General features: G+C 39.4%; 1 protein-coding gene across 43 annotated transcripts in view; it reads right to left on the reverse strand.

Moving 5' to 3' along the window:
• The window catches only part of RIMS1 (regulating synaptic membrane exocytosis 1), a 546,022-nt gene that overhangs the window by 20,845 nt on the left and 504,524 nt on the right, over window positions 1-20,653 (reverse strand). Inside the window, exon 1 of one of the 43 annotated variants that reach the window (XM_053601840.1) lies at window positions 19,971-20,073. The exons of the other annotated variants lie outside the window; for them this stretch is intronic. The gene's annotated coding sequence lies outside the window, so the exon portion shown is untranslated. Of the gene's footprint in view, window positions 1-19,970; window positions 20,074-20,653 lie in introns of those variants that run through there. 43 annotated transcript variants of the gene reach the window in all.

The following is a 20,653-nucleotide window of genomic DNA, read 5'->3' on the forward strand; positions in this document are numbered from 1 at the left end:
AGAGGAGAGCCCACAGACCTCTTTGATTTATTTCTACACTTACTTTCTAGGTGATCTCAGCCATGGTATTAAAGCCACTTATGTCCCTTATGCCTCCCAAATATACACCCACAGTCCCAATCTTTCTCCTAAATGTCAGAGTCATTAATCCAATTACGCATCAGCTGTATTTCAAGAGCTAATAGACTTTTCAACATTTAACATATCCAAAGCAGAACTAGTCATTCTCCACCTCCATCCCACTACCACCACGTCCTCCCTCCATTCACTTGGGGGATCGGCCCTAACACCTTGTAATCATCCACGATTCTCCCTTCTAACACTACCCACATCCAGTCCAGCTGATCCTCTTGGTTCACCCTCAGAATGCAGCACCAACCGGATCCCTGTGCCTCCTCTCCACGGCTGCAATACTACTTCCAGCCGCTGTCATCGCTCAGCAAGAGCACGGCAGGACCCACAGCACGCTGGGCTCACTGCCTCTACGTGTATATTCTTGTCCGCCGCAGAGTATTCTCTACCTAACAGCCACGGTGATTCTTAAACATGTAAATGTGAGTATGTCACTCTCTTGCTCGAGATCTTATCACTGCTCATCACCAAAATTAAAAGGAAACCCACATTGTTATCATGGCCCATAAAATGCCATGTGATCTGGTCCCTGATACTGCTGGAATCTCCCCTTGGCTCCCTCATTCCGCACGGCCGTGGCTCCCAGTCACCCTGCCTGCCTGGTGTCTCCATGAGCCCCCAGCCGTGTTGCTTCAGGTCCCTCTGGACTCTGTCCCTTCTGACCGTTGTTGCCTTTGTTCACTTCATTCCTATCTCTGCTCTGACGTCACCTCTTCAGAGAGGCTTTGTCCTGTCCTCATAACTCTATCCCCTTGTCAGGCTTTATTTTTCTTCATAGGACTGCTTCATCTGTCATTAAACTCTTATTTAGTTGTTTGTTGCAACAAACATTAGAGTATTGTTTCTACAAGGGCAGGAACCTTGTAAGCATACTGCTCACTGACTCCCATAGTTTAGGACAGTGGTTCACACCACACAGGCTAACATGCGATTTTCACATTCCGTTTATACAATTTAATACCAACGAGTATATATTTATTCTTTTTGATGATTGCACTGTTCCATTTTAGGGCTATATGATTTCGAAATTAAGCCACCTCTTTTCTGATGGGCATTTGGATATTTCCAATTGTTGAAGGAGTTTTTACAGAATAAATTCCATAACTGAACTTCTAATGAAAGGGTAAGAATCTACTTAATCTTAATAGCATTTTTTACATTTTTAAAATTGCCCTTTAGAAGCATTGTAGTAATTTTTTTTGTTTGTTTTGAGACAGAGTCTCATTATGTCACCCTCAGTAGAGTGCTGTGGCATCACAGCTCACAGCAACCTCAACTCTTGGGCTTAAGTGATTCTCTTGCCTCAGCCTCCCAAGTAGCTGTAAGTACAGGCACCCGCCACAACACCCAGCTATTTTTTGTTGCAGTTGTCATTGTTGTTCAGCTGTCCCAGGCCAGGCTCCAACCCGCCATCCTCAGTGTATGTGGCTGGCGCTGTAACCATTGTGTTACGGGCACTGAGCCAGAAGCATTGTAGTAATTTATTCCCCTACCAACATTTGGTCTCTGTCTTGCCTACCTGACCTGTCACTGTAGAATGTGGACACTTGCTGAAAGCAGAGACTTCATGTATGTCCATTTTCATGCTATTCAGCTCGGTGTAGGTTTCTATTCATACCAAACTATTTCTGAGAAGGAGCTCATTTGTGAAATCACTGTGGTACAGCAACCCTGCATTTATATCCACATATTGGCAAGATCCCAGTTGAGCAATGGGGTCGGCACCGTGGGGTCTGTTACCAGACTACTGAGCCAGGCAGAATGAAGACAAGTGTTCCTGAAAGGCACCACGAGGCAGTAAGGCCAAGGTAGAAAACCAGCTCTTCTTGAAAATAATAAGGGTTACAGCTAGAGAAATCAGAGGAGAGGAGACACAGTCAGGAGGCTCAGCAGTAGGGGGGCTCAGGGTGGTGTTAGTTCATTTCGTTTTCCACCATCCATCCATCCACCAAATATTTGCTGAGCACCAACTATGTGTCAATAAGCCGCTTTCAGTGCTGGGGGTACACTGACGAATGACGAATTTCCTGCTGTCACGGAGCTTACATTCTAGGGTTTTTGTGCGTGTAGACAATAAACCATGAACCAATAAATGGAGCTATAATATGGCTGGTAGTAAGTGCTATGGGAAAAAAATGGGCAGGATGGGGAAAAGAAGGGTAGGTAGCAACGACTTTATTCACCAAGGTCTAGGGTCTCACGAAGCAGCGTGCGGATGAAGTAAGGAGACAGGAGGAAGTGGAAGAGGCGGGACTGGCCCTGGTTGGAGGCGTGAGTAACGGTGGGCCGGAGAGGGCGGCCTTCTTGCCAGCAGCGCACAGGTCTCAGGCTTCTTCTCCAGTATCTCCAGCGTTGATGCTGTCTCTGGCCAAGAGGCTCTGTCACCAGCAATCGGGGCTCGGTGTGTGGCCGGTAGTCCAGATGACTGGAGTGCAGACTGTCGAGTTCTGATTTCTTTTACATTGCCTAACACAGGTTCATTACATATTCAGTCAATGAATGAAAAAGAAAATTTTAAAGGTGAATAATCTTTATCGATTTGTGTTTTTAAACTGGGATATCAAGTTTTCTTAAGGATATATCCAGAGGCTGTCACCTTAGAGCAGTTTCAAACCTTAAAAACACCTAAAATATAAATGTTACACACTCTGAAGAAAACATGATTTGAGAGGTTAGTTATTATATTTTATTTTATACTTACCTAGTTTTGTGAATTTGAATATTTTTAATTTTAGAGTCTCGGTTAGTCCTTCTTATTGAAGATGGCAAATGAACCCATGCCTAGCTATTGTCTTACTCATATCAATAAATATTCACGAAAAGAGCCTTGATGGACGGAGCGATATAAAAGCCCAGGTAGAAGCTGAATGAACAGTTCCAGCTTTGAATCTGTCTTAGATAAATTCACGAGGGTCCTAATATTAATTTGGAACCTGAAGATTGGAAGAAATATCGTTTTGTAGATGTAGAAACTGTAAATTTGGAAAAATACAATTCATGCAATCAATTTGTTCCACACTACTCAGTTCAGTTTTTTCTAGAGGCTGGTGACACAGCAATAGCTGCCACAGGTTAAAATCCCTGCCCTGACGGAGCTTACATTCTAGTGGGGAGAATGACTTGTTTAACATCAGACTGGTTAGTAGCAAAAGCTGAATGAGAAACCTGATTTTCTGAATCTCAGTCTTCAATCTTATGCCACAGTGTGGGAATACACAAAGTCTGGTCTTACTTGTTTTGCAAATAGCACAATGCTTTAGCTACACAGATATTTTCATGTATAGATGCATTCATATATAGGCACGTTCACATGTAAAACTTTGTTAAATATCACATCTGTCCTATATAGGTGTAAATATGTAGAATTATCTGCATTTATCTTTCTAAATATACTGTAATTACGTATAATCACATACATATGAACGTTACATATGAAATATTTTTAATATCAATGCAGTGTGTTAAATACATAAATATTGGAAAACTCTACCATCTTTTTCAGAGTTCCACCATTAATAATTATTTGTATGCACCGAAGAATCAATCTTATAAACACACAAAGTCTACTATCAAATTCTGACATGAAGCCTTTGATTTGAAAACACTGTCCCAAATATTCTACAAAGAACAAAATGATTAGAAAACTAGTTCATTTTAATATTTGTTAGTCACATGTACATGAAAAATTAGTAAAATATATAATGTTTGGGGTAACATTTTACTCATGTTCTCAAAGAGCAAACTTTCTCTCACAGAGTGCTCCAAAAAGGTAAACTCCCTTTGTACATTTACACATCTTATATTTAGAAATACCCAATGACTTCTTAATTCATTCTTTATCCATTAAACACCAAGACCCTATACTATAATAGGCATCATTCTAGATGTTGGGGATACAATAATAATAAATATACAGTAGGGCAAATAACAAACATGTATTTATAAGTTAAGATCACGAGGAACAGGTCAGAGTTGGAAATAGATTGATAAATAGACGGACAGGATATATTGGCATACAGACACAATGAAAATCTACGATATAAAACATACTAACTTAGGGCAGAAATACAGATAAAAAGCATAACCAAAATGAAGCCTGGAATAGTCCCAAAGAGGTTCAGAACAAAATCAAGACTATTGAGGAGGCTGGAAAGAATGACCTTTTAAGGTCAAGAAAACACTAGTAAGTGCAATGGTACAGAAATCAGAAGAAAGGTCTCAAGAAGTAAAAAACAAAAACAAAAACAAATGTGTTGATTACTTATTCAAGTTTTACTAAGAAAAAGACATAGAAATGACCACAGTCTTTGGCTGGATGGAGATCACTGCCAGATACAGTGGACCACGAGTAACCCTGCTCTAGGCACCTAAGTGACATCACTTAGGAACAGCCATCAGAAGGGAGGGCGAGCGGTGGGTAAGCAGAGAGGGCTCCTATGACTATTTGGAAAAGGTTGTGACTAAGAGGTAGTGTCTGGAGAATACCCAGTGTTAGGGGAGGTTCTCTCTTTTTTAAGATGTGACGGTAGAGCTTTTTTCTATGTTTTTAGATCTAATATTATTGGCTGGAAAGATAAAGACAGATAACATCAGATCAACCATAATCAGAGCAGTCTCCGATGCCAAGATGACTGTATGATTTCATCAATTAGTTGGAGAAATCAGTAAAATAACAACATCTAATTGACTAAACAAGTCATGTGTGGAAAATAAATGCAATAATGGCCCATAAACTCATAAAGTATACGGTTAAGTGCAATTTTTTGATGACTCTGAAAGTGACAACTGGGAGCAGGGATAAAATTTACTTTATGTTTTTTATATGTATGGTGATAAAACTCAGTCTTTTTAAACCAGGAAAGCTGTGATTATATGATATGCTTAATTTTGTCCTTTATTTAAATACTCAATAAACTATGTCCTGAGTGCTTTGCACCCCAATATTGTACATGTTTGCAAAGGAAAGAAGCCCTGACACCAACTGTCATGACCCAGAGACACGGACAAGTAAACGTCTAGTTGCAATGTGGTCTAAGTGCTGTGTGGTGGGCTCATTTTGTATGAATTTAACTTTAAATATTTACCATATGTAAATTCAGCAATATGGAGGGAGGAAGAGAAGGGAAGAGAGAGAACCATTCAAACGGTAACTGTGTTTCTGCTGCTTGCAATGCCATTAAATTGAGTATGTAACTTGGAGAAACCTTTGGGTGAGAAATGGAAATTTCCTTTTTTGTTTCCATTTCTCAAGGTAATTCTAGTGTTTGTTAGGATTTCTAAAATAGGCTGCCTAAAAGCAAACCAATGACCTTATCTGGTGTTCAAACAAAATACCATCCATGTAATCAAACTGGAAAATCTGACGGTCTTGAACCTACCGAAAGACCAAATATTGGTATTCAAGGAATTTTCACAGGAAATTTTAACTCTGTGTGGCTGGTGAACGGGGACAGAGTTGTGTAACTGTATTTCAAGTCAGGAGAGCAGGATACTTAAAGGCATGAAATGAGAATGAGTATAGTTCCCTGAGATAACTACATTTCCTGAACAACCACAGTCGATTTAACGGTGAGTGAAGCAGCGAGGTGGGAAGCACAGAGGTTGGCAGTGGCGGGATCACCCATGACCTTTTATCTAAAGCTCTCGGCACATTGTCACCTGTCACTTGGGCTGATGCTGATCTGTGGTTAACGCAGTTCCTAAGGATCCCAAGGTTTTGGTCTTCCCAATGCCAACATTCCCCATACAGAACTGTGTATTGTATTATATACCATCCAGTATGGTAATGCTGTCACAGATCTCCAACCATGACTCTTTGAAAGAAAACATCTAACAGAAGCACTTCTTGGTTGACGTCAGATGCTGCTCACGTTTTGGAAACCATGTAATCAGAGATTTTTATTAGTCTGCCCCAGCAGTGTCACAAGTTTCTTCAGTCTTTAAACAAATAAATAAAAACATTCCTTTTGTGTTGTTCCAAGGTTTCTGAATATCTTCCATCCTAAGCTAGATAAGTACAACTTGTAAACATTTCATAGGCTGGAGGATTATTTTTAGAAAATTGCCTGAGAGTTCTTAGACTTTGGTGGTTTTCATCATTTTCTCTCACTTGCTCTCCAGGTTAAACCTCCCAACCATAAACTCCACTCCTTTCCTTTTGTCTTCTATTTTCCAAAGAAATTTATCATGAAAGAAATACAGTGGCCAACAAACTAAAAATAGTGTCATTCAAAATAGTTTGGAGAGACGGATGGAATAAATCCCCTTGATAGTTTCCTTCAAAATAATACTTCCCATCTTTTCCAGTGATGTAGGCCTTCTTTTATTCCACCCCCACAACCCCCAAAGAGATATTATTTTTTCTTTTGCGGCCATGTACTTTAAGTTGTTTGCAGATTCTACCTGAGAAGAGATTCATTGTTTGAACACCGACGTTTATTTTTTTTTTTCCTTTAGCTCTTCCAAGGTGGCTAGGGGCTATTCTTTTGTGAGAAGTCTGATATTGTTATAAGCAACCGTAATGTAAGGCCTTGCCTGGCAGGTCCCTCAGTCACACTTATCTTTTGAACAAAACATGGGCTGGTATGGTTTTTATTCTTTCCCTTTGCCCAGCTGGTATCAATGTAAGTGAAAGCGAGTTCGAGATGGCCTTTTATATACTTTAAATAATCTGCATGTTAACCTGTCAAGGCTGCCAAAAAATATCTAAGAAAAGAGAGTTAGAATCACTGAAACACACCACCTGTACAGGATGCCCAAAGCATCCTGTTTTGGGCAAAGACCAGTAAGAGAGGAGGAAACATTCAAAGGCCGAGTTTCTCACTCCTGTAAATTATTTGATTTCACAGCCTCAAAGTTTCCAGAGTGGTAGGGGTTGAATTGTGACCCCTCAAAGGGTTATGTTGAAGTTCTAAGCACTGTGCCTCAAAACGTGTTTTATTTGGAAATAAGGCCTTCGAAGTGGAGAATAAATTAAAATGAGAGCATTAGAGAGGGCCCTACTCCAGCTTTACTGATGTGCTAGCAGTATAGGTCGGGACTCAGAAGGCGTCAGAAGTGCGAGCGCCAGAGGGGTTACCCAGGAAGAGGACAGAAGGTGACGCACCTGCCAGTCAGGGAGCAAGGCCAAGAAGAAACCAAACCCTCCCCACCTTGGGTATGGACTTCTAGCCTCCAGAACAGATTTTTTAATTTTTTAAATCTTTTATTTAAGTCACCTAGCCGGCAGCTAGGGCTGCCATAACATACATCTATATCTAGGGAGTATATAATGTTATTTTAATACTTGAAAGTTCTCACCTTACTTACTGAATATTATGATTTAAATGCAACTTAAAGTATGTGGGGAAAAATTCTCACCTCATCGGTCTGAGGATGAGGCTAAGCCTCAAATGCTGAAATGGGCTGAATAAAGAGTGGTCAGAAATATCGCATGAGTGTATCTAAATCATTTACTAACCACTCTTGATAATCAGAAAATAATGTCTTACATGTTATTTGGCCAGTATTATCATACATCACATTTAGTTCAAATCTGTTTTTTTTACTCTTTTGGTATATTTTAATGCCTCAGATTAAGCTGGATTTCATTTATTAAGTAAACATCTAGAATATCTCCTATCTACCACCCTCATCGTAAAACAATACCCAAGACCGACGCCCAGGAAAAAACCCAAATATTTTATTGTATATGTCATAAATTAAAAAAAACAACAACTTTTATTTAAACTGAAGGTTTTCAGGAATCTTTCTTCCTGCTCAATCTTACCAGGCAGTCTAACATTTCTAAGTGGCATTTCAAAGTTGGATAGGACGGGGTTTAGGGGCACTCTGGAATCAGAATGTCTGGATTCAGGTACCAGCTCCACAACTTACTAGCTCTGAGCCTGCAGGCAGCCTCCTTAGCTTTTCTGGGGCTCTCTTTCCTCATTTATTAAAAGAGAGCACCATGATACCTAGCTGCTAGGATTATTTGGAGTATTAAATGAAAAAATGCATATAAAGCACTCAGGAAAGTGCCCAGCATCTACTTAAAGTAATTTACTGGTCAGGCGTGGGTCACATTTGTAATCCTGACCCTCTGGGAGGCTGAGGTGGGAGGATTGCTTAAAGCTATAGTGTGAGGTTGCTGTGAGCTATGACGCCACAGCACTAGGTACTGTAGCCCAGGTGACAGAGTGAGACTCTGTCTCAAAAAAAAAAAAAAAAAGAGAGAGAGAGAAAGAAGAACAAGTTACTTACTCTGAAATGATAAGAAGTCAGGATAACATCCTGATATATCCTTATACAGATAAGGTCCTGAAGTAGAATGATGCCCATTCCTCTTGCTCTAGTCAAAGCACAGGTTCTTTCTCAGCCTCATATTTAACTCAAAATGCTATTTAAAACATAGTATGCTGAAGTTATAACATGCCATTGAAACTGCTGTGCCCCCCAAATCTGCTCTCACCATCCTCTTACTGGTCGAGTTTCCCCATAGTCCCAGCTAAGGACTAAGCACTTACTCCTTTTCCTCTCCTCTTAATGGTATGGGGATGTGATGGTGGGAGCTACAGCAGCTGCGTTAGGTCTGAGGATGGAAACATTTAATGTAGCTGGTAGAGCTTGGGCCCCTGGCACAGCACAACAGAGTCATTATCACAGCCCCAGACTGGACTGCCCACCTGGACGCGATACTCTTTATTAAGCCACTGTATCTGTGTCTGTCTTGTTATAGGAGCCTATTTTATATCACAGCATATAGTATTATAGAAAAAATAAACAAGTGTAGATTTTAAAAATAAAAATAGTAGTTTTCTGACGAGTGCTCAATTCTTTAACTTTAGATAGAAGACTTTCATTGAATTAGTTCTCTATAGTTTCATATTTAGAAGAATAAGCTTCCTCTTCTAATATCAGAGTTAATGGAAATCTTTCTTCCCTATGTAGTCTGAATGCAGTCTCTCGAATGCAGGTTGGAGGGGAAGATTCTAGCAACAACTAATGTTGATTAAATACCCTCACTGTATAAGGAACCCTGCAGGGTACAATAAACAGAGATGTCCTTCCCAGCATTTTAATCTTCTGAGACCAACACGCATATATGATATTCCTAATTACTGTGTGGCAATGACTTACTGCATGAGTTATTATGGATAGAAGAAAGAGTTTTACAGCACAAAGAAAATGGTAGAATTTCTTCCTATATTCTATAAAACAAAATAGGTTCTCTATGTATTTCACTATATTCCTTGAAATAAAATTTTGGATGATGATGAATTTCCATCAAATTGGGATGTTCAGATTTATAATATAAACTGTGTTGCATGTGAAATTCTTTTTGGGAGACTCACCAGGGCAAGGGCAACTTAAAGAGACAGGCAGCAATTCTTGAGAGCACTTGAAGCAGGGGTACAACTAAGCTGGAGGAGACGTGGTGTGTCAGCACCACTGAAGGAGCCCCCCGCACTGAGATTCAGAGTCCCAGCATCAGGCACGCTACGTGAGGGGTGAGGAAGGGTAACCGGCCAGTTTCTTTTTTTTTTTTTTTTTATTGTTGGGGATTCATTGAGGGTACAATAAGCCAGGTTACACTGATTACAATTGTTAGGTAAAGTCCCTCTTGCAATCATGTCTTGCCCCCATAAAGGACTCAATGCAGCTTCAGCCAACAGTGGAGCAGGAATTTATTATATGAGGAGGGCTCATTACTTTTGCAGTGCACAGTGGAGAGGCAGACAGCACGTGTAAGTGTGTGTTTGTCAAGGGGAGGGTGGTGAACACTTAGAATAACTTACAAGACAATTACTGAAAGGTAGGAACAAATACTGCCCATATGAAGTAGTTAAGTGTTACAAAGATAGAATAAAATGTGTTTCATTATCTCCTAAAGGCAATGGCCATGGAAGGGCAATCTGATTCTTTCCATCTTTTTAGTTGCATTTAGCACTGGCCAGGCCATGATTTCTAACAAACTGGAAAGATTAGAAGGTTTCTACATAAAATAAAACTTTCACAAAGATCAAATCCTAAAAATAGTGCATTAATCAGTGCAGACAGTTCAGGATGTATTTTATTCAAGACACTATGAGAAGACGGTCTCTTAAATCCCTGCTTGGGGCCCCACTCTGTTCATGCTCTCAAAGCCCCTTTTCTATTGCTTTCTGGCCTCACCTTCATACACAGCACATAGCCTCTCCTTCCCCATGTACCAAGAGGCAGGCAAGAGGATTTGCCCACCCAGAGCCCATGCTCCCTATTGAACTAGGCTTCAGACACCTGGGATCCTAGAATTTCCTGCCTAAGTGGCCCTGAATTCACACCCAGGGCTGCCCTAGTTGTCTTTCCAGGCTTCATCCTCCACAGGACGCATTGCACCACCAGTGTGCAGGTCTACTGGGTGTGGACGGAGCTTGTACATGTGTATAAGGGCCCCACGGTGCAGGATGGAGTCTCAGTGTGGCCAGAGACGAAGGTGTGTTCCCAGCAGGAGATGGGGGCAGCCGAGGACAAGCACAGAACTCTGAGCAGTCACAGAATTCTAATTCCAAATTGGATCTCTCTGGTCATTACAAAGATATTTTTGTCTAGGCAGGACACATGAAGAACTTGTATTTAGCATTCTGTTGGTTTGGTTTGTAACTTTTAAAGGACAAACAGCATGGGCTTCCATTTATTTCTAGGGCCTTGGGTAAGCCTAGAATCTCTCATGTATAAAACTGGCCCATGGGGCAGCAGTAGGGTAGCTCAGTGGGTAGGGTGCTGGCTGCATACGCCCAGGCTGGAGGTTCCAACTCGGCCTGGGCCAAACAGCAATGACAACTGGAACAAAAAAATAGCCAGACATTGTGGCGGGAGCCTGTAGTTCCAGATATGTGGGAGGCTGAGGCAAGAGAATCGATTAAGCCCAAGAGTTTGAGGTGGCTGCGAGCTGTGACGCCACGACACTCTACCGAAGGTGATATAGTGAGACTCTGTCTCAAAAACAAAACAAACAAAAAAAGAAAACACAACCAAACCTGCCCCATGATTCATAAGCAATGGATTCTTTATTCTGATCCATTGGAAGGAATTGCCATTAGAACAAATCTCCTAGGTATTTTTGTTTGGAGTTTTGATCAGACTCAATAATTTGTGATAAATTCGGATAATACAAAAAACAAGGAAATCTTCTATGAGGAGCAGAATCCCATTCTCTTTGACGGAGCCTTTCCTCCTAGCAGTTCAGGAATCTTGGGGGAATGAAGGGGGTGTGTAAAAGTCACAGCTCCACTGGGTGTGCCCATCTGTGAAGGACCAATCCTCACTTCTTTCTCTCTGGGGAATGATACTCCACACTAACACAAGGCGACTGACTGTGAATCTGCAGACCCAGGCAGAATGTTACGTTCCTCCCGGAAGATGGTGGGACTACACGTCACAGAATAAACCCAAGAGGTGCTGGCACATTTGGTAATGACTGGCTTATTTTCCTGACAAAACTGGGTAAAGATTTCTCTTTCTATACTGACTAGAATGTGCAGGCCTTATTTGCTAAGATTTGATTTAAGTAGAGATTTCAGAGAAACTTGGAGTATTAGGGTCAGTCCTTCTAAAACTTATAAAATTGGAAATCTTTTTTTTTAACTCCAGAATTTTCAGAAGAAAGAATACAGATGCTCTAACAGTCAGTTCTTTTCTCTTGCATTTATGAAATCAAGAGGAAAGAAGTACAGGTGGCCAGAAAGACATATTTAATATTGCTGACTTAAAAATGAATCCAGTTTCTATTTCACTCATAAGCGGCATTTGGGTTTTTATTGGCAGATAGTTCAGTAGACAAAGATAAGAAATATGTAAATAAATTAAAGCTTCCAGTTAGCAAGCCAGCTGACACTGCAGAGATCTCACACAGGCCAAATCTTAGTTATAAAACGTTCAAAGCTAACTATCCCCATCCACTCAAACCCCGCTGTCTTTGGAGACTTTCACACAACCTTAGGAGATTCTGTATTATTGCAGAAGAAGCCAATTCAACTGTGAACATAAGAACCACTCCAGGGGGCTATACTCTCTCAAAATATTATTGGCTGGTAATATTTTACCCTCTTTTGTTACATTACAATTGGAGGCTTATTTGGGATTTACGATGGCCAACTACATGAGGCTGGTACAAGTTAGATCACCGGTGTAATTTCTAACACCCAGCTGACAAACCTATTCTAGAGGAATGGGAATGAAAAAAAGTTAAAAACAATAGCATTTATTTACTGAGCTATCGGAAAGGTAATTCAAAGTTTAAGAGGAGGAAAAAGGTATCACGATTATTTAGTAGGCATAGAAGGAGTTAAGATAGTAAATTCAGGAGAAATTTTGCAGGATCTCAGGGAGAAGAGAATGGATTAATTAAGGAGAGAAGAGATGGAGATAGAGGGAGAGAAAATCAGAAACATTAAAGTTTATGAGGGAAAAAAGATCAGAGGAGTGAGGTTGGCCATGAGCACAGGGTGATTCTGACCAGCTAGTCCTTTTAAAGCCAGATGCTCTGAGTGCTTCACTTCAGGCTGGCGCTGAGATGGACCCTCCCTTAGAGTGCGGACTTTACAAGGTTGGGGAAAACAGGCAAATGAAGTGAATCGTGCTACTCTGAGGCCTGGCTATACAGGTGTTGGTAGTAGTTTGGGGGTAGGCTGTGTGCCCCGGATAAAGAATGATGTTGTAGCTGGAGAGAATATAACTTGTGTGTGAAATGGTGAATTTGAGCCCGTGTGCACCAAAGAATCGGCACACTGCAGGATGGCTGATCCTCTGCCAAACGTGTTTATGATACATGTTAAGTAACAAAACAAAGTTGCATATCTGAAACCAAAAGAAAACACTGAGGCAATAAGGAGAAAATGTCTGGTGGGGAAAATTCGCACAAAATATTAAAAATATTAGGTCTTCAATTTTCACCTCTCTACCCATCTTTTGACTATTAGGTGAAGAAGAACTTGAAATATATAATACAACAAAATCCTGAAAAGTATGCTGGTGAGCAGAAAATCTTATGGATTAAGGTTTACCCATCTCCAGAACTGCATTACCTGTGGGAAATTGACCACATTCTTTCAACCACAGTATTTAACGATTCTGCAAGAAAACACTAAATGTGCTTAAGCAGATTTCTAAGCTTTAATAAAAGAGTCACAATCTTAACAAAATAGGAGATGAAACTGATGAAGATATTATCAATTCTAATTCGACAACCTTTGCAAAGTCAATTACTTTCTCTTTCTCTCAACTATCCAGACTTTGCTTGATATTCTTAGGGCACTGTCCCAACTTGATTGCAAATTGTGACAGTCCTCACAGTTTGAGAAGTTATATATGCATTTAGTGGTCACTGCACAAAGCTGTCTGATTCTGGATTAGCTACACATCAACAGGTGGGAACAAATGAATGTGGCCAAGACTGTGGAGCTGACAACTCTTCCAGAGAAGGAAAACATTACCATCTAAGCTAAAAGCAAACTTGCCCCTTTTTCATTTGAGCAGCTGTAAATTTCTAAGAACATTACGTATTTTACTTATACGACACATTTTAAGGCTTACGGAATATTAAAGCAGTACTAAAAATAAAAATTGAGCTGAAGGCCCTGGAATTCAAATGATAGGTGCATTAAACTTATGCATTTTAGAATAGGATACATGAAACTTAGCACCATACTTATAAAATAAGTGATCGAATCCAAACTTTGCTCAAAGAATTCCGCATGCAGTAAGGTTAAAACTTAGCCTGTGGTTACCTACCTCCTTGGTGACACACTGAAAATTAGAGCCTGAATTTTTATATTCCTGTCTCTGACTTTTACTGTAGATGAAAATTCAATTTCCATTTTGTTTAAAAAAGAATATTTGTGTTATGAAAGCAGTAAGCTGTGTCCTTTTTTCCCCGGGATTGTTTGCGTCAGAAAGAATACATTTCATTATACTCCATTTGTTCACACTTTATCAGGACAATACTAACCGCCAGTGACTTTGGCATCTTTCTGCTTCGATAAATTGTTATGTAACAGGTGGCACGAGCTGGCTGCAGCCATATATAGTGTCCAAACAACACTCAGGAATCCAGGCAGATTAAACACAGTCTTAAAAAAAAACCACTCTTAGTTCTGTTGTTCTCCTTAAAGACATGAAAACTCTGTTTGCAAACATGATTCCGAAGTACTATAGTGAAAGCTTCTCAATAATAATTCTTGAAATTGCCACTAAGAAAGTACAGAAGGAGAAAAGTAGTGCAGGTCCCTAGGACCCTCAAATCTTGGTAAATTGACTTGAGCTGTATTTCTCTACAAAATAAAGTTCATATTTTTTTCAAAAGAAAATAGTCAAGTTTTAAATCAATCTGAGAAAAAAAGAGCATTTTTGTGGATTTGAAACTTTCATTTGTCATTTGCTAGGTTAAACCCCCAAAGCATCAGCAAATTAAAAAGATGGAACCCCAAAAGGCATATGTGAATAGAATTATCTCAGGAACACATTAAACAATTCTGGTGAAAAATGATGGCTAATTTTGTAAGAGTTAAATTCCATGAAAATATGTGTATATACCAACGATTTTGATTGTGGAATGAGATACTTCTCTTTGACCTCTGTATTCTTCTACAAGGATACTGAAATAATGTTAGTATGGTATATCAAATACACATTTATGACATGTCCAACTGAGGGCTGAATAGCAATTTCAAACAGGCCTCCAGAAGGACAGGGCTCAGAATCATTGGCCCAGTATAGCAGCTCCTTGTTTTAAAACAGCTATAAATATTACTGTCCTCATTCTAACACTCCATATCCTGACCTGCTGTGGGCCCAAGCTAATTTATACTGTCCCCTAGTTACACTGTAACACCACATATAACAATTAACTTCATAAAGAACTCCACTAATTGCAAAATATTCTCAACAAATTGATGAAGAAACCAAGGATGACAGAGGTTAAATGATTTTGCCAAGATCATTGACAGCAAATGGCAGAACCAGAATTCAAATCTGGAGATTCTAGCTCCAAGTTGTTGAATGCACTCAAGGCACTGACCAGGTGAACGCTAAGGGGCCCACCTGCCTACGCCTCAGTCGGTTTGGTCTTGCTTATTGCCTCTGACCCAGTGACCGTGAATGCTGGCCATGCTTGGCACTGGAGCTGGACAGATTACAGTTTGCCTCCCCTAACTCTGGTCTTCCCGACTCCTGACTTTCTAGTTTTCTGTTGTACTTGAGAGAGAAATTTAGCCAACTTCTGAGGGTCCCACTTCAAATACATATACAAATAAACATGAAACTGCAAAATTCAAATATGGATAAAGTTCCATTATAGTTGGCATAATAGTGCTCTATTGGAAAGACAGGATGAGCATTTGCGTTGTGCATCTTAGCACCTGCAGAAATCATGTTTCTCCAGGATTATGCTGTTCTTTGAGTGTTTCAATAAAAGTTTACCAGAATGATAATCCATGAATCTCTTTATAGGACACATATTTTGACTTACTACCACTTGCAATTAACCCTAGGATGGCATATGGCTGCAGGGAGAACACACAGAGATGAAATATCAGTTAAACAAATTTGCTTAAGAACCACCCATAACAGACCTTTCAGATCTCTCTCCACACACCCACACACAGTGTGGTGGGAGAGAGAGAAGGAGGGGAGAAACAGAGAGAGAAAGAATAATAGCTTCCTTGTTATAAGCACTTCAAATACTTTTGATCAAGGTTAGGTTGACAAACCTATTGCGTGAAAATTTCAAGTTTTTCATGTAAAAAAAACTCATCTTTTTAGGAGAAAGAACATACTCCCTCACATCCATTTGTCTTTTACTTTCAAGAGAAGATAGATTTCTTCCATATTTCCTCCCTTTCCTGTTTTTCTTTTTTTTTTTTTTTGCAGTTTTTGGCTGGGGCCAGGTTTGAACCCACCACCTCTGGTATATAGGGCTGGTGCCCTACTCCTCTGAGCCACAGGTGCCGCCCATACTTCCTCCCTTTCAATGAGGTACTTATCTACACCAAACCTGTCCTCCTCCTTTTCTGCATCAGGAGAACGGTCTCCCTCCTCACCCTTCGTAACATTCCCATCACACACTTCCCTTTCTTTTCTTACTCTACCTTATTCTCTTTAATCTTACTCTTTAAACCCTCAAACTCCCCCAATTTCTCCCCACCCCCAAATCCATGTATTAATCTAAGTTTTCTAAGATCTAGGCATAAATACTCAATACCTTTATATCCCAAAGATGTATTAAGCACTTAAATAGTATTGTTACAGGCACTGTTGGTTCCACATTAAAAGAAGCTTACTACTTGGCTTGCAACAATCATGTAGGCAATTCTATTTCAGTAGGATCAGAAACATAAAATATGCCTACATGACAGATGGGACAGGGGGCAAGTCAGCCTCTCTCCTGGGGTGAGTGAAAGAAGGAGGAGATGTTGGAGCTACAACTTGAAGGTTAAAGAAAATTTGCTAGATATACGAGGAAGGGAGGAAGGGAAAGAGCATTCAAGGCCAAGGTCGGGGCGGGGGTAAAAGTCCTGGGAAGCTCTTATTAAGTAATCCTAAGTTAAACTTCTAATTTATTCTTATCTATTATGTCTCAAAATACCTGCAACCTGGAGTCTTTTATCCATCTTATTCACATCTTGCTTTCAATGCACCTGATAAAACCAAAAGTTTTATTTATCTATTTATCTATTTATTTAATTTCTCAGGGCAAATTCTGTTTAAATCTCTATCAGCAAGATGTCCAAAGACAGAAGAAAATCAGGGGAACCATCAGCCATGCTCCCTGACCCTTGGAAATCTTCGGAAAGCAGTGACAAAATATGGCAAAGAGAGAGACAGCTAAGGCTATCTGCTATTATGGTTCTTTCCTTAGCTCTTTCATCTTTTTTCTCCTTTATCTTTTAGTGAATTCTTCTTCTGTTCCATAAAAATAGTTTCTCCTAAGAATTAAGCTTTGATGCATAGCAAGTTCTACAGACTTCTGTGCGGGCCTCCTTAATGCTCTTGACTATGTGGCTATCATCTTTACGTGACTAACTCCCAATTCCAATGAAACCCTTTCATGAGTTTTAACTCTTCATTTCCAATAGAGTTCTGGCTATTTCTACCTAGAAATCCTAACGACATTTTAAAATTTGCAGTAGTTTTTGTGATGTGTTAACTTGGCTAGGCTACAGTCCCCAGTTAACCAGGGATTTCAATCAAACACAAATCTGAGTGTTGCTGTGAGAGGAATTTTATGATTAGAGTCCATAAATCAATTGAACAGGCAGATTATTGAGATTATTTCAGGTAAATTGGGTAGGCCTGATCGAACCAGTTGAAAGTCCTTAACGAGCTGGTTTGAAGCTTTCCTGATGAAACAGAAATTCCACCTGTCTACAGCTTCTGTGGCGCCCGAGGGCTCCAGTGTGCTCTCCCCTCAGGGCCCGCCCTTGGGATTTTAGACCTGCCCAGCCAGTTTCCACAATCATAAAAGCCAGTTCCTTGTAATGAATTGGTATGTATATATAAAGAATATATATATATAAATATATTGTCATAAATCCATATATATAAAGATATAAAGACATCTTATACATATATATATATCTCCTACTGATTCTGGCTGAACTCTGAGATTTATAGACCCAAACTGGCCTCCTACTACTTTCCTGTTTCTGTTAGGGGTACTTCTGTCTTCCCACCAACAAAACATGGTTGTTTTTCTTACTGCCTTATGTCCTCTACCGAGATTCTTGCCATTTACTGGCTTTGTACAACCAAGAGAGAATGATTTACACAGAGATGGCATGCTGATTCTTGGTCTTCCATGTCTACTGGGGCATTTACAGCGGTCCTGTATTTGATTCACACAGCCTGGCCATATTGACCTCTCCCTACCCCTAACAACCCAGCATTGTGCTCCAGCCAAGCTGGTTACATCCTCTTCCTTGTTCCTGAGCTGGCATTTTCTGCCTCTAAGCTTTTCCTTATTTCATCCTAGTTGCCTGGGAAGTCCTTTTAGTTTTTTCCCTATCCGTTCTTTACGATGGCCTCAAAGCACCTCCTCTCATGACCTGCTCTGACCGGCCTAAGCTATCGTAATACTGTTCTCTAAACTCTTACATTGATTTCCCTATTAACAAATTGGTAATTGACTATGAACTACTCTGTGGAAACACTTAGATTCATTTAACAAACTTTTAATAAAATCGTTCACTTCTGGTAACTTTTCATATGAATATATATGCTGCCAGGCTTCTGCCCTCAGCACTCGTCTGTGAAGAGTGCTGTTCACTAATGTTTATTGAGTGAGTTGGTGACTTGACTTTAGTAACTACAACTTAGTGCGTATCACTTCATAGAAACCCAATGTGGTTCTTATTAATTGATCAGCCAGGTAAAAAAATTCCAGACAACACTGATTCCAGACTCTTGGTTTTACACCAAGTTGATAGTGCAAGGGAGAAAAAAGAAACTATTTTTACTTAGGTAGAAAAGTAATTTCTCACTGCTTATAAAAAGCACAGATAAGAAGCAAGAGGACTTTTTACTTGGTTAAGCATGAAGATGGCATCAAACCAAATACTCGTACATGTTAAGAATTCTTTTAAGACAAATAACTGAGGCTAAATTGGGAGTTAGGGAAGGGAAGGCTATAAATCACAGCTGTATTACAGCCATTCTAAGTGTATTTATGCCTTTATTCCATGGATAAGCCCCTCTTCTGAAGTTAAATGTCAAGTACAACTAAATGCCAGAAATTAGTTTCATATTACTCAGAATGTAAAATAGGAAAATATAACACACAAGAAATACACAGAAGACGCTTCTCTGATAATGGATAAAAGCCGTCATATGCGAAAGTACCCTCCATCAGATTTTGATTTACAGCCCTACAGAAGTTAGAAAGGAAGTTACTGACAAATGTTGATATTACCATGGAGATTATATGTTTACTCTTTGGAGAAGAGTGCTGTTTTTGAATGTATATACACGTAACGTTGTCTTTTTCAAGAGGATTCTCAGAATGGCTTGGGACAAATTCTAGTAATCACAATAGTATACTTTCAATTTCAGTCTGACTGTGACATCAGCAGGTGAGCTAATAAGAAAATGAATTATGAAAAATATGTCAGATTATGCTTCTTTCCATAAATTCTGAAAATATAAAATAAATCTATTTTTGAAATTTTATCAAATTCTTAACATATATGTTTTCTTCTGATCTATAAAGTTACATTTCTCTGGTCCTCGCCTGCATGTAACAAAATATAAGGTGAAATGATGGGAGCCTAAATAGAATATGTGATTTACAGTTTCAAAATGCAAAGTAAATATACTTTTGAATTTCCAAAAGAAATACTTTATATAAAGGATTTGCATTTAATTGTTTGTAAAGGGCGTATATTGTCTGTGATACATTAATAGCTGACACAATTTTAAATAGGAAAATAATTGCTTTAAATAAAAGTATAACTTTGGAATAACATTAAGATGTGTGTTTTGGTATGAATGAGTTTGAACACTGCTCAACTTCAAATCTACCTTTAAAGTCCTGTAAGTCTAGCTTTAAAAATAATTATATTTGGACATTATAATTTTACAAATATATATACAGAAGCAACATCCCTCTGTAAGTACTTCATCTACTGTACAATTTTGACACTTTTTCATTTTTATTTAATTATTGGTAATCTCAAGTATAACACTACATTTGTTTGAAAACTGTTATGTATTACTAAGCCTTTAGACAAAAACAGAAATTTGGCTTTTGATTTTGGTTTTATCACTAACTATGAATTAACAAACTCCTGATAGAACTTAGTAAATACATTCGCGGAACACAGGCTTACCTTGTTTATCTCGAACAAATTAAGAATCAGCATGAAATTGTTGTCTGGGGAAAACTCAACAGCAAGGAAGCTTTGACCTGGTTTGAAGAACTCGCGCTGCCTCTGGCTGGAAGATCTATCTGGGCTCTCCGTGGAGTCTTTTCTCTCCCTCTCTCTCCCCTCCTCCTGCTCCCTTCCCCCATCTCTTTCTCACACATACACACAGTCTGATTAAATTGCTTCCATCAAGAGGTTTTTTTCTGCAGCTTATTATAAGATCAGGGAGTGCAAATCCACCACGCAGATTTACCACGCGTCAGCCCATAAATCTGAGAACTGCTCCATAGACATGATTCGAAAACTGCTAGTCAAAAAATTGTAAACAAACAATATAGATAGGACACATTGAAATGAAATGAAGTGAGAATATGTTGATAATTAAATACCATATAGCTTCTCTATTAGTAAGGTATATAAGAGAAGTAAAGATCAGGGATAAGGTATGATTTCCAGGATAAACTTGTCTAAGAGTTTTCATATGGGCAAGAGAAAGGTTCTATATCCACCTCTTGCATCGTACTCCGTGGGCACTTGTAACACACATTTAATGCACTTAAGTTTTCAAAATTCCCACTTTCAAGATGCACTTTTAAAATACCCCTCGGTTTCAGCTGTTTTTCCCGTGCCCCCTTCACGTTCCCTTC

Source organism: Nycticebus coucang, chromosome 9 (genome assembly GCF_027406575.1).
Source record: "Nycticebus coucang isolate mNycCou1 chromosome 9, mNycCou1.pri, whole genome shotgun sequence".
Taxonomy (NCBI): Eukaryota; Metazoa; Chordata; class Mammalia; order Primates; family Lorisidae; genus Nycticebus; species Nycticebus coucang.